The sequence below is a fragment of the Dermacentor albipictus genome, chromosome 3, assembly GCF_038994185.2.
Source record: "Dermacentor albipictus isolate Rhodes 1998 colony chromosome 3, USDA_Dalb.pri_finalv2, whole genome shotgun sequence".
NCBI classification, from domain to species: domain Eukaryota; kingdom Metazoa; phylum Arthropoda; class Arachnida; order Ixodida; family Ixodidae; genus Dermacentor; species Dermacentor albipictus.
The window spans coordinates 186,634,828-186,648,800 of record NC_091823.1 but is presented as its reverse complement, the minus strand read 5'-3'; the positions used below and the strand labels follow the sequence as shown (position 1 = coordinate 186,648,800).

Genomic DNA, 13,973 nt, shown 5'->3' with positions numbered 1-13,973 from the left:
AAAGGTGGTTCCGGTGCTTAAATCTGGTGATGTTCATAGCCCCCACAACTACAGGCCTATCTCATTAACATCAATTTCATGCAAACTTCTTGAACATATAATATATTATAACGTAATGTTGCATCTAGAATCAAACTTTCTTCACACCCAATCAGCATGGTTTTCGCAAACACCACTTCTGTGAAACTCAACCGGTCGCGTTTACTAATGACTTGTTTTCCATTTTGGACTGTTCATCACTTGTGGATTGTATTTTTTTAGATTTCGCGAAAGCATTTGATACTGTATCTCATCAACTACTACTTCTCACGCTTAGTTAACTAAACCTAGATACTAATCTGATGAAGTGCATCGAGTGTTTTTTGCAGGACCGTACGAAGTACGTTTCAATTAATTACTGTGACTCACCTGCATGCCCCGTAACATCCGGAGTTCCCCAAGGCTCCGTACTAGGTCCTCTGCTTTTTCTAATTTATATTAACGACCTTCCTGATTCCATTGACTCACAAATTAGACTCTATGATGATGATTGCGTAATATATAGACAAATATCTAAACCTTCTGATGCAGCCATTCTTCAATGTGATCTGGATAACATCGCCACTTGGTGTCATACCTGGTCTATGAAACTAAATATTGGTAAGTGCAAAGCAATGAGAATAACGCGCACGCCTAACCAGTCTTCATGCACCTACTTCCTTAATAACGCTTCTTTAACTTCAATCTCTGATTATAAGTATCTTGGCGTATACATTACTGCCAACCTATCATGGAAAAAGCACGTTGAACATATCACTAATAATGCTAACCGCACACTTGGTTTCCTTCGCCGTAATTTTTTCCTGGCTCCTGTGTCCCTAAAACTACTTCTATATAATACTCTTGTTCGTCCGAAACTAGAATATGCTTCTTCCATTTGGGATCCTCACACTAAATCACTCATACAAGCCCTCGAATCCATCCAAAATCATTCTGTTCGTTTTATACTCTCTAACTATTCTCGTTCAGCCAGTGTAACGCTAATGAAGAAAGCATTAGATCTTCCTGACCTTTCCTTACGCCGTCGTATTTCTCGATTATGCCTCTTTCACAAAGTATATTTCACCTCTGACACTCTTAAGCAACCACTCTTTACTACTCCTACTTACTTTTCATCCCGCATGGACCACCGGTTCAAAGTTGGCATGCCAAGCTGCAGGACTTATCTTTACTTTGATTCGTTTGTTCCGAAGACAAGCGCGGACTGGAACCACATTCCTGCCTCCGTCGTGTCCATCGCAGTACCCGAAGTCTTCAAGTCTGCTGTATACGATCACCTTCATTAAGCTCCCTGTTTAAAAAAAATGAATTCGTGTATAGCCATTTGCATTTTTGTATACCCACTCCTCTCTGTAACGCCGAATGGCCCTGAGAGTAAATAAATGAAATGAAATGAAATGAAAGTCTTTGGAGTCCCATTTCTTATGGATTAGGATTATGTTAGCGTTCTTCCAAGATTTCGGTACGCCCGAGCTCATGAGGCATTGCGTATACAGGTTGGCCAGTTTTTCTCGAACGATCTGCCCACCATCCTTCAACAAATCTGCTGTTACCTGATCCTCCCCAGCTGCCTTCCCCTTTTGCATGGCTCCCAAAGCTTTCTTTACTTCTTCCGGCGTTACTTGTGGGATTTAAAATTCATGTAGACTATTCTCCCTTCCATTATCCTCGTGGGTGCCGCTGGTACTGTATAAATCTCTATAGAACTCCTCACCAACTTGAACTGTCTCGTCCATATTAGTAATGATATTGCCGGCTTTGTCTCTTAACGCATATATCTGATTCTTGCGAATTCCTAATCTCTTCTTCACTGCTTTTAGGCTTCCTCCGTTCCGGAGAGCATATTAAATTCTATCCATATTATAGTTCCTTATGTTGATTAACTTCGAAAGTTCTGCCAGTTCTATTCTAAGTGTATTCTATTCTAAGCTCTATTCTAAGACTATTCTAAGTCTAAGTGTAGTGTAGGGTTAGAGGTCTTCCTGCAATGGCGTTCCTTGATCAGATCTTTCGTCTCCTGCAATAGCTTAGTGGTATCCTGTCTGACAGACTTACCACCGACTTCTATTGCACACTCCTTAATGATGCCCGTAAGATTGTCGTTCATTGTTTCAACAACGAGGTCCTCTTCCAGAGTTAAAGCCGAATACTTGTTCTGTAGCTTCCTCCCGAATTCCTCTATTTTCCCTCTTACAGCTAGCTCATTGATTGGCTTCTTGTGTACCAGTTTCTTCCGTTCCCTCCTCAAGTCTAGGCTGATTCGAGTTCTTACCATCCTATGGTCACTGCAGCGTACCTTGCCGAGCACGTCCACATCTTATATGATGCCAGGGTTCGCGCAGAGTATGAAGTCTATTTCATTTCTAGTCTCCTCATTCGGGCTCCTCAATGTCCCCTTTCGACTAACCCGCTTGCGGAAAAAGGTATTCATTATCCGCATATTATTCTGTTCTGCAAACTCTACTAATAACTCTCCTCTGCTATTCCTAGAGCCTATGCCATATTCCCCCACTGACTTGTCTCCAGCCTGCTTCTTGCCTACCCTGGCATTGAAGTCGCCCGTCAGTATAGTGTATTTTGTTTTGACTTTACCCATCGCCGATTCCACGTCTTCATAAAAACTTTCGACTTCCTGGTCATCATGACTGCATGTAGGGGCATAGACTTGTACCACCTTCAATTTGTACTTCTTATTAAGTTTCACAACAAGACCTGCCACCCTCTCGTTAATGTTATAGAGCTCCTCAGCCACTTGAACTATCTCATCCATATTAGTAATGATATTGCCGGCTTTGTCTCTTAATGCATACATCTGATTCTTCCCTATTCCTAGTTTCTTCTTCACTGCTTTTAGGCTTCCTCCGTTGCTGAGAACATGTTCAGTTCTATCACTATTACACTTCCTTATGTGAGCTGTCTTACGCTTGTTGATTACCTTGGAAATTTCTGCCAGTCCTATTCTAGCTGTAGGGTTAAAGGCTTTCTTACATTAGCGTTTCTTAATCAGATCTTTCGTCTCCTGCGATAGCTTATTGGCATAACGTTTTAACGTTATGCCAGTAAGATATCGTTTTAACCTTAAACGCTGCCAGTTTCAGATTCCAATGGCGCCCTGTCCCGATCCAGGGATTCTTAGCACCCTCTGCTGCATCACAGGTCTGACCGCCGCCATGGTCAGTTGCTTCGCAGCTGCTGGGGACTGAGGGCCGGGGTTTGATTGTTCTATTCATTAAGGAGGTTGTGGCCAAGTACTGCACCAGGGTGGCCAATCCTACTCTGGTGAGGGAGTGCGTTACCGGTTCTGGTCCCCGCAATCAGGCCGCACTCCAGGCCTGTTTGTACAATTTTATAAACACGCGGAAATTTTTTCTTAATCCGGTGGAAAATGCATGGCATCGTGGGATTCGAGCCGCGGTCCTCTCGCACGCCAGGCGGATGCTCTACCTCTGCGCCGCCGCTGCAGCTCCAATTATATATATATATATATATATATATATATATATATATATATATATATATATATATATATATATATATATATATATATATACACCCCTTAAAGGGGCCTTTACGGATTAATAAATGACAATACATTTAATTGGAATTTCGCGCAAGTACTGTGTGCACAGGCATGTCGGTACATCATATACACCAGCATGCCAAATGGGCAACGGAGGAGACGCCAAAGCTGGACAGGACCGGACTGCCGTCGTGGCTACGCATCAGTTGATAATAGCGCGTGACATAGCTTACATGCCTTCAAAGTTTGATTCTGGAATGACAAACGCTCGACTCCAAGAATTTGCGTTGAAAACGCAGCGCTGCAAAGCTGAACCACAGAGATGAGAACAGCACATTCGAAGCGCATCATTCAACAAACAATTTCTTCTATCCGTATGCGCTTGTCCGGGTAACTGAAATATATGTGGTATAAAGCCAATTTGGATGGAAACCTGAACGTGTCTGTTTTTTTTTTTCATGATTACCATTGCTCTATTTTCGGTTCTAAAGTAGGCATAAAGAACGTGAGACTTCTGAACTCCAGACGTCGTGCTCTTGCTAAATGGATTTTTGTGTGTCCTACCCCAATATTATTACGACTCCTGTTTCTGTCATTGAGTGCTGTAGCTAGTGGATGTATCCGATGCAACATGGAAACGCGGAAGCAAAATCTGGAGGTTTTGACCATCCTCATCGCAGTAAATCAGGGTGCATGGAAGGTGACGATATCTATAGAGGCTTGTTGGGACGGCATATCTTATTTCGTTGTAGCGCAAGCTGAACAAGCACAACAGAAAGGCGAATCTTACACACACAGCGCTGTGTGTGTCCGGTTTGCCTTTCTGTTCTCCCCGCAATGAAAACAAAAAGTTTTTTGTTTTTTTTACCACGAAAGTGTTTTGTGCTGAGCTACACCGAAAATGGGTCCGGTATAGGTACGCCACGCAATCATCTTCACCATCTGCCGACAAAACTCGCTCATTGTTTACGGCCTCTATCAACAGCAGGAGGCAGTTGAAACACGCTACATTGCAACTAGTTATTTAAGGTATCTCAGTTAGTAGCCTCCGTGTTGAGTCTACCATCACATACTTAAAAAAGAAACGAACTTGTTGCACTTATGCAATGATTTTTTCAATGCTTTTACCAGTTGCAAAGGTGAAAAGAATGTCTTCTGTAGGAGTATTTAGTGTACCTCTTAGGAAATTCTTAATTACAAAAAACCGTAGTGCTTTAAAATATGGCAAAAGTCATTCTGAGGCCTTGTGTATACTTAGGTGCCGAAAAAAAATTCCCTTTAACTGCACACTCATTTTCTAGACGCATTGAAACGATAGCCCCTGGTAACTTGTCGCCTTGCTCGACTCGCGTCGTGTGCCTCGGTCATAGCGCCTTGCTTGTCAGGTGAACGATTTCAGAGTTGGTTTATTGCATACCATTGGACACTGCTTCTGCCTTGTCGCAGGTTTACCACCGAGTGCTTCCGACGGCCGCAAGCCTTTGGGTTGCCTCCGCTGGTCCCTGGAAGAATGGCAGGCATGTGTACATAGGAAGCCAGTTGGAGCCGATGAGCAGACGATTCTGAAAACACCGCCGTTTATTTTCATTATTTTTGCGGCACATTACTGGTCACCTGTTGGCGCCAGTAGTTGGATTTCAGCTTGGACTCCCACATATCTTTTTTTTCGTCAGCCTGTAGCTGCTCATTTCAGCAGCAGCCAATAGGAAATGAAATCTTTCTACGTGCACAGCGTGCAACAGAAATGTTTGCAGCACCTACTGCAGTTTAATTTTATCAGACAGGCTTTGTCCATTCTTTGATATGATTGATCTAACCACGTGTTTCTTTACCTCCGCAAGTGCTCCCGCACCAATAAAGGCAACCCTTTGAAAAAGATGCTGACGGCCTCTGTTTCCTTACTCGTCCAGTCACCGCACATTTCACCGCCATCGCTGGTGCTTGCGTAGATTCCACAGTGCCCGCTGCTCGGCCACTGATTGGACCGCACGGCCAGCTTCGCGCCATCGGAGAATCGCTGGTTGACAACCACGCTGCATCACGAGGTCGCCTTTTTTCTCATCGCATCAGCCTGGAGTCCCGCTGATCGCGCAAACTCGGCCACTCAACTTGCCGCCGACCTGTGTTGCGCTGCGTTTCTTTACCACCTGCGCATTTTCACCGGGCCACTAATGCACCAGAGACAAGAGTGTAATCACAGGTGTGTACGTGCATAGTGTAGGCGCTCGTTAAAGAACCTAAAGTGGTCAAAATTAATGCCGAGTCCTCCATTACGGCGTGCCTCGTAATCGAATCGTGGCACGTCAAACCCGAGCATTCAATTTCGTGGATTTTAAAATGTATCCAAGTTAACATAGGCGAAAGCGCTCGTCAAGTTTCGAGTAAGGCAGGCGAGACTTGTGCCGAGGGACAACGGTGATAATCTGGTGACACTGGTGCAGAGAAAAGCCAGACGGTGAACGTTCACAAATAACCGAGTTGTCTGGGCAGCAGCTGGCACACCTTTGTTATAAGAAATCTGGTGAGAGACAAGTCGATAAAATCTATCGAGAATGAGTCGCGAAATGTATTCAAGCGCGACATCTGCCCACACATGAGAATTGTAAGCCGTTTTCTTATATATGGGTGCTACAACGTAAAACTAATCCAAACGTTTCTATTCCAATTCTGCAATCAGCCCACCACGATTGGTTAAAAACTTTTTTCGACCACCCCCACTTCACCTTTCTGTCACGAGACGTCATGAAAACCACGATAGCTCCCCATCTGATATGACGTGTACACACTGTTTATGCATAATTTGACGGAACAAAACAAAAATAGTTATTTCTGATTTGACGCATTTTCGCCATTACAGCCCTCGGCTATTGCTCAAAACTTTTCGGGCTGCACCCACTTTACCTGCCTTTTACAGGACGTCACAAAACCGCAAAAACTTACCGTGTCAAAGTGACGCGCACGCGTTAAAGACGTAATAATATGCCGAACAAAACTGAATTTTCTTCTGAATAGCTGCAGGCTGCCCCCTTCCGAAAGGAATAAAAGATGGCTGCAGCCGATCGCTGCGGAAATGGCTACTCGCCCCCGCCGGAGAGCTTGGGTTTATTTCCGTGTAAAAAAAAAACTTTTTCGTGGCCGGGTAACGTTCTCGAGAAATTTCGGCGCGTTTACGACCTTGTTCTGCCAACTTCTCTTTGCTGACGATCGGTTTTAGGGTCATTCTTAAGCTTCCATTGCATGCCACCGCGATTGTCGAGGAGCCACCGCCAGCTAAGTAAGAGAAAGCGGACCAATCGCAGACGCCGGCACCACCCTCTTCAAACGGTTATCGATATTCAGGGCAGTGGCTCGGCCCCATCGAATCCCTCTCCACTTGAGCATGCTCGTCGGCTCTTGTGAGCTGATTAGATAAGACAAGCCGCTCAGTGTAGACAGTGTTATTCGTTTTTCAAGCAAGCAAAAGTGACCTCCTATGAACGAGGAGAGCGTTTTATTGGTCTGTTCAGACAACCCTGCGGGTGACCGACCAATCCTTGCGTCGGTGATTACGCAAATTTGACATCAGGAGATTGGAATAAAAACATATTGGAATAGGTATACTTGTGTATACTTGTGTATAGGTGCAACTAAGCATATTTTCAGACACACAACCAAAAACGATACTTCGCATGCGCTGCCATCAAGAATTGTGAAAAAAATTAACATTTTTTAAGAAAAATCACCGAACGGGGAATACATCACTACACCGATAACGGCAGCTAGTGGGGGTGATAGGAACAACGGCACGTACACGTGGCCTGAAGTACACGGCCTGAACGTGGCCCGGCACGTACACGGGGGCCACAGAGGAGGAGGCGCAGAAGCTTCAGCCTAGGGCGAAGAACGTCAATTCCTTGTCCATCATATGCACTGACGGGGCACTAATACAAAGGTTAACGTGAGCGTGAATCTGACCTGCCTCGAGGATTTCCCTTTCGAGTCGGTCTTTGGATCTGCTTATAATATCCCTTTTATCTAAAAGCGGTTTGCAGCCACATTCCCTGCAGTGCGCAGGAAGGTGCGCGGAGATGCTCAGGGTCTTTAAATATGAAGAATGTTTTCTTAGCCTGTCATTTAGACAGCTGCCCGTCTGCACAACGTAAACTTTTCCACAGTCGAGTGGTATATTGTGTAACACTTAGGCGGCACAGGAGGCGAAGGTCTTCGTGTGTTTCTTTTCGCAGTTCTTCTTATGGCCGTTCTCAAGGGCACACAACCAAGAAAGCTTGAAAGGAGCGTGAAGACGAGCTCAACGCCGTATTCTTGGCCGATCCTTTTGAGTTTGTAAGAAATCGTTTCGAGATATGGCATCACGACAAACTTATTTGGCCTCTGGCGTGCCATACATTAGGTGAAGACTGGAACCTCTTTAAAAGTGTTGAACCCACTGCGGCTAGCACAGTCAACGCACATTCTACCTCTTGACTGCTCTCACACCAAACTGGAAAAACGGGGCATAGATTTGTCGTGCCTCAAGTCATCCCTGACCAAGTCTTGTGTACCGAGGGTTGGTCATAGTTTTGAACTACAAGTGTCTTGCCTGATAGTCTAGGGATCAATCAATCAATCAATCAATCAATCAATCAATCTTTATTTAGCATTCATTCATTTACAAAAAATGAACACTAGGACAAGAACCAAAAGCTGCTTTTTTGCAGCTTGACAAGGTTCTTTCCCATATCCATGACAACGGGGACAGAATAATGTTTGTACACATTAGTGTGTGCAATGCACAAATGTATAAGTGAAAAAAAACGTGTAAGGTGAAATGTACAATCAGTGATACAATATGATACAGTACCAATGACATATATAAATATACAGTATATAACAGAAATACATGATTATTTTCAACTGCTGTAAAATTTATCATATAACGTTTTCTTGGCATGCAGAAAAATAGATAGCAAAATGAAGATGTGCGTAAATTTCTTGCAGGTTACATCCTATATGCAAAAATGGCATCAAAATGAAAAACTACTTCATTTAAAGGAGGTAAGTAGTGACTTCCCCTAGCCAAAGTAATGTTAAAAGAATAATTACTTAGTTTGAATTAGGAAGTCTCGTATTGTTTTCCTAGTAATATCATTTATCTCTATACCGTTGTCATGAAGTTTATTTAATAAGGATGGGACGCGACTGGATAGACGATTTGATTCATAATTTGTACGGGAGAGTGGTAGCTGCCACCTCTTTCTTTCCCTAATGTTATACGAAATATCTATTGGTTCTGTTAAGTAGCACGACCGCAAGAACGCTTCGTTATTATACTTAAAGTAGCGCTGGTATTTTAGGGCAAGGTTAACGTCATATAAACTTACTAGACAAATGATATTATATTTTGAAAATAATTCAGATATATGTGCGTCGAATGGCGCGTTTGCGATATGACGAACAGCCTTTTTTTGGAGTAGTAATGATTTATTTATGTTTTCTTTTGACGTGGTACCCCACACAAGGTGGCAATACATTAAATGAGATGAGAATAGTGCGTTATAAAGGATCAGCTTAACTTTAGATTGTATCGTCTCACGGAGTCTACAAAGCACGCCGCAAGCTTTGGCTAAACGGGATGCAATAAGTTCCACATGTTCATTCCACGTTAGTTTTTGATTAAATATAACACCCAAAGTTTTAACGTTAGGAACAACTTCAATTACTTCAGAGCCAACCTGCAGCAGTATGTCTTCACTCAGATGTTTTTGTGGAGGTGCAAAAATAACAGCTATTGTTTTTGTTGTATTTAATTTGAGAGCGTTAACCTTGCTCCATTCGGCCAATTGTTCTAGTGTGATATTCGCCAACAATGAGAGATCGCTGATATTGCGAGACTGAAAGAATAGGCTGGTGTCGTCTGCATAAATGATGAAGTTAGCGTCATTAGAAATGTCGACAATGTCGTTAACATATATATTAAACAATACTGGCCCTTGTATACTTCCTTGGGGAACGCCCTGTGTAATTTCCCGGAGCGTGAATTTTCTGATGCAACCAAAACTAGCTGTTTTCTGTGATTAAGATACGATTGTAAGAGTTTGAGAGAAATGCCCCGAAACCCATAATGTTCTAGTTTAGTAAGCAAAGTCTGATGATTTAGCCTATCAAATGCTTTAGAGTAGTCTACGAAAATTCCTAGCGTTAGTTCTTTATGTTCAAAACCATTTAAAATGAACTCTTTTTGGGTTAGCAGAGCCAATTCAGTTGACATTCCCACACGGAACCCAAATTGTTTATTTGATATGATGGAATGTTTATCACAAGATGACTTTAGTCTTTTACAAATAACCTTTTCTAGTCCCTTTGATAGGACAGGCAGTACTGATACTGGCCTGTAATTTGACAGTTTATTTTTGTCACCGGATTTAAATAGGACTGTAACTTTCGCGTGTTGCATTTTTCTAGGAAAAATTCCAGTTGACAGCGATAGGTTAAAATATGAGTAAGTTCTGGGAGCAAGAAATCAAGCACAAACTTAATAGGTCTTATTTGAAATCCGTTCACATCGCGGGATTTACTATTCTTTAGTGACATGAAAATTGCATAAACTTCATATGGATCTGTAGGTTTAAGGAAAGCTGTATGCGCGTTCCGTGTGCACAAATACTTGGTTACTGCTGTGTCATGAGTACTTTTTTCCAGACTTGTGAAGTAATCATTAAACATATTTGCTAATTCTTTGCCTCTTAGCGTTCTATCTTCAACTACAAGTTTAAAGTCAACACTATTGTGGACATCGGAATGCAAAAGCTTTTTAATTTCGCGCCATAATAGACTGCTCCGATTACTCACCTCTTGAAATAGGTTCTCGTAAAACAGTTTTGTTGCATTTCGTGTAAATTTCGTAACATAGTTCCGGTATTTCTTAAAGCTTGCAAGATCATCAGGGTTTCTTGTTCTGACAAACTTATGATACAGTGAATCCTTCTCAAGGATCATCCTAAGGCATTCGTCATTAAGCCACGGTTTCCGTTTTCTAGTTGACTTCTTCACTCTTATATATTTAAAGGAGTTGTCATACGCTTCCTTAAGGGAGCGCATGAGTTTATCGTATGCATCATCAGCGTCCTGACATAAAAGTACCGTAATTTTTTGCCGGAATGTGTTCAGTGTTTTGAAATTGATTTCCTGGAAAACAAATGACTGAGACTGACGCACTGGTTTTGAAACCTGATGAAGCCTACAGAACATGTATATCGGCAAATGATCGCTCATATCAGCTACAATCACTCCTGATTTGGTGGTATCTTCAGAACAGTTAGTGATGAATAGAACGAGTAGTGTTTGAGATGTATGACTTACACGCGTAGGCTCTGTAATAACATTCCTGCAAGAAAAAGAGTGGAGGAGTAGTTGTAGTTCTTGGGATTGCGAAGTACTTTGTAAAAGATTAACATTGAAATCCCCGCCCACGAAGAGGTTCATGTCGTTTAGACACACGAAGCTGAGAATCCTTTCAAAGAAGGTAAAAAGTTATCGATCTTTCCATCAGGTGGGCGATATACAACCACAAAAACGTATTTTTTGTACTGTAAGCTTAAAACTTCATAATCTGGCGTTATAGTAGAAAAATCAGGGATCAAGGTGCAAGAAAACTCATTCGATACTAACTGTAGCACGCCGCCTCCGCGACGGGAAGGCCTGTTAAAGAAAAAAGATTGATATCCAGGTAGGTGAACAACGTCACTCTGCTGCTGGTACCAAGTCTCAGTAACCATTATCACATTAAATTTAAAAGAAAATTTGCTTAAAAACATGGAAAACTCATCGCACTTGTTCTTTGCAGATTGCGCATTCAAGTGCAAAAATTTCAAGTAGTTGCAGTCGTGCGGCACTACAATGTCAGCAGGTGTATCCATTCATAAACAGATAAGATTACTGCGAACAAATAACAAAATCGCGTTTAGCTAACAGTGGTGGCATGTTGCATTTTGTCCAAGTCTGATTCAGACGAAATACGCAGAACAGTAGATGTGTCTGTCTGACGTGCGAAAATCTTTCTGTTCCTAGCCCATGCGAAACACCACTTCTTTTTTCTTAGCAATGGCCATGCCTAGCAGCTTCTTAAGCTGAGGGCAGAGGTGCTCATTTACGTAAACAGATTGGTTATCAGGAAATCCGATATCATTTATAGTCAGCCTGTGCTTCCTGGCCTTACTAAGGACTACATCGCGTTTAGCCCTGCTCCGGAAAACCGTCACTATGTTGGGATCAGAGTCAGAATTGCGCGCCGGAATTCGGTGGCAGACTTCAATGTCCTCTTGTTTTATGGTCTCCCCGAGAACGTCGCCAACTTTTCCAAGTATGCTTACGAGGCTCTCGGACCTCTCGTGAGGAATTCGTTTCACTTCAATATTTTTATTTCTAGAATACTGATCTTGTGCAACGATTTTCACGGCACTTTCCTGCACTTTCTTTTTCAGCGCCTCAATTTCTTGCGCTAGCACCTGTTGTGTTTCTTTCAGTGCCACATTCTCGTTTTTTACTTTACTGCATTCTTTCTTTAGAACCTCGAATCCTTTGTTTATAAAGCCCATGCTGTTCTTCAGCTCTCTTAATTCTTTGCGAAATTCGTGCTTCAGGTCAGCAATTTCAGGGGTCATAATGCAAACGTCAAAATCAGGACAAAAAACAGTCAACACAACGAGGCAGCAGAGGCAGCAAGGTACGTAATCATGCACTTTGAAAAGAATCGGAAAATTTCAAACCTGTGGAAATAAGCAGTACGGTTCAGAGTGTGCACTGTTTGCTGCCTCCGCTGCCAAGTGACTGCCGTGGTCGTCTGGGGGTCCTTTTAACGGGATCTAGGCGGTGACGACAAAGTCACGGGTTGTACGTTGATTCGAGATCCAAGTGGCGACGACAGCGTCACGTGGTTGTACGTTGATCCGCTTCTGCACTGTCAGTGCTGCTGCGCTCAGGACGCAGGCGCCAAAGATGCCCGTGACGAAAATCCCGAGGCGATGCCCAGCGATAGCTCCGAGAAGGCCTGTGGAAATAAGCAGTGCGGTTCAGAGTGTGCACTGTTTGCTGCCTCCGCTGCCAAGTCCCCGTGTGCATCATTCCCTACGACTGTGCTACTCGCAGTGGGTTCAGCACTTGAAACCACTGTGACCGAGTGCTTCGCGGTGGTTCAGCGTGCATCGCATATTCTACTGCATCAAAAGCCATGTAGGCAAAGTAACATAAGCATTTCATATGGTGGGTCACAGGGATTTCAAAAAGGTAGGAAACGTATTGTATATGATGTGATATTGAAATCTCTTATGGGAATGCTGTTTACATCTAGCCCCCGTGTGCATCATCTGCATGTTTTCCCAGAGGGGGTACTCTGGGAGGCTGGCGTCCATATCGTGGACCATTTCGGGTACAGGGGGAAAGAGTGTGGCGACGGCGCCTGTGCATGCGGCCTGCACTTCTGTGGTTATTGCGCCACGTTTGTCGGAGGCACCGGCGCTGCTGGAATGCAGATGAGTAGGGGAGAGGGTGAAAGAGTGTGGCGACGGTGCTGCACCAATAGAGATGGGTAGTAGGAGAGGGGGGAAAGATTGTGGCGAAGCGCCTGCATACGTGGCCTATGTTACTGTGATTTTACCGTCACGGCACGTCGCAGGTGCCGGCTGCAGTAGCGGATGCGGCAAATGCATGGAGGGTGCGGTGAGCGCGGCGGAGCTTGTGTCGGCGAAGTCTTGAGCCGAACGACAAAAATTGTGATTTCATAACGTATGCAGCCCATGTGTGCAGCTCATGTATGCAGCCTAAACAGCTTCACTGGTAATCCGTCCCCATATCGCGGCCCTTCGAATTTTTCAAGTGTGCTTTGGAGAATGTCCCAGAAGAATACGTTATCTCTACACTTAACAAAACATTGATCAATCGTTTCAGCAGGTGAACACAAACGGTACTTTGTAGACGACGGCACGAAACAACGGCTTTTTCCAACCATCGTTTGAGAACAAGGGTTGCCGAATGTAACCAAAAGAAAACAGTTTTTATCATTCTACGGACACGCTTAACTACATCTAGGTGATAGCATTCCACATAATTGAGGCGCCCGATAATGAGGAACTGAAAAAGCGTTTGTATGAGTGCAGCAAAATATCTTTGTGGGAGGCAGGGAAAATGTAATCCGTACAAAAGCGAACGTTTAGAAATTGAACGTCTTCAACTGCCTCCGTCAAGAAACACCACAGGTGCATGTCTGACAGATGACGACACAACTTTTTCTGGAAGGTAACTTATTAATCGAAGTTGTAACATCTCGCTCAGAAATGTACTATTTACGTCAAGAAAGAAGAATGAAACGGAGAAGTAAAAAAAGAGATAGCTCAAAGAAGAAGGAGCTCAACAAACTCAAGAAAGAATTGAGTGTTTTAGA

At 43.3% G+C, this 13,973-nt stretch overlaps 1 protein-coding gene across 1 annotated transcript in view; it reads left to right on the top strand.

The window, feature by feature from the left end:
- Mip (Myoinhibiting peptide precursor) overlaps positions 1–5,435 on the top strand; it is a 237,124-nt gene extending 231,689 nt beyond the window's left edge. The window contains exon 4 of the mRNA XM_070536382.1: positions 5,006–5,435. The gene's annotated coding sequence lies outside the window, so the exon portion shown is untranslated. The remainder of the gene's footprint in view (positions 1–5,005) is intronic.
- Positions 5,436–13,973: the final 8,538 nt, after the last annotated feature.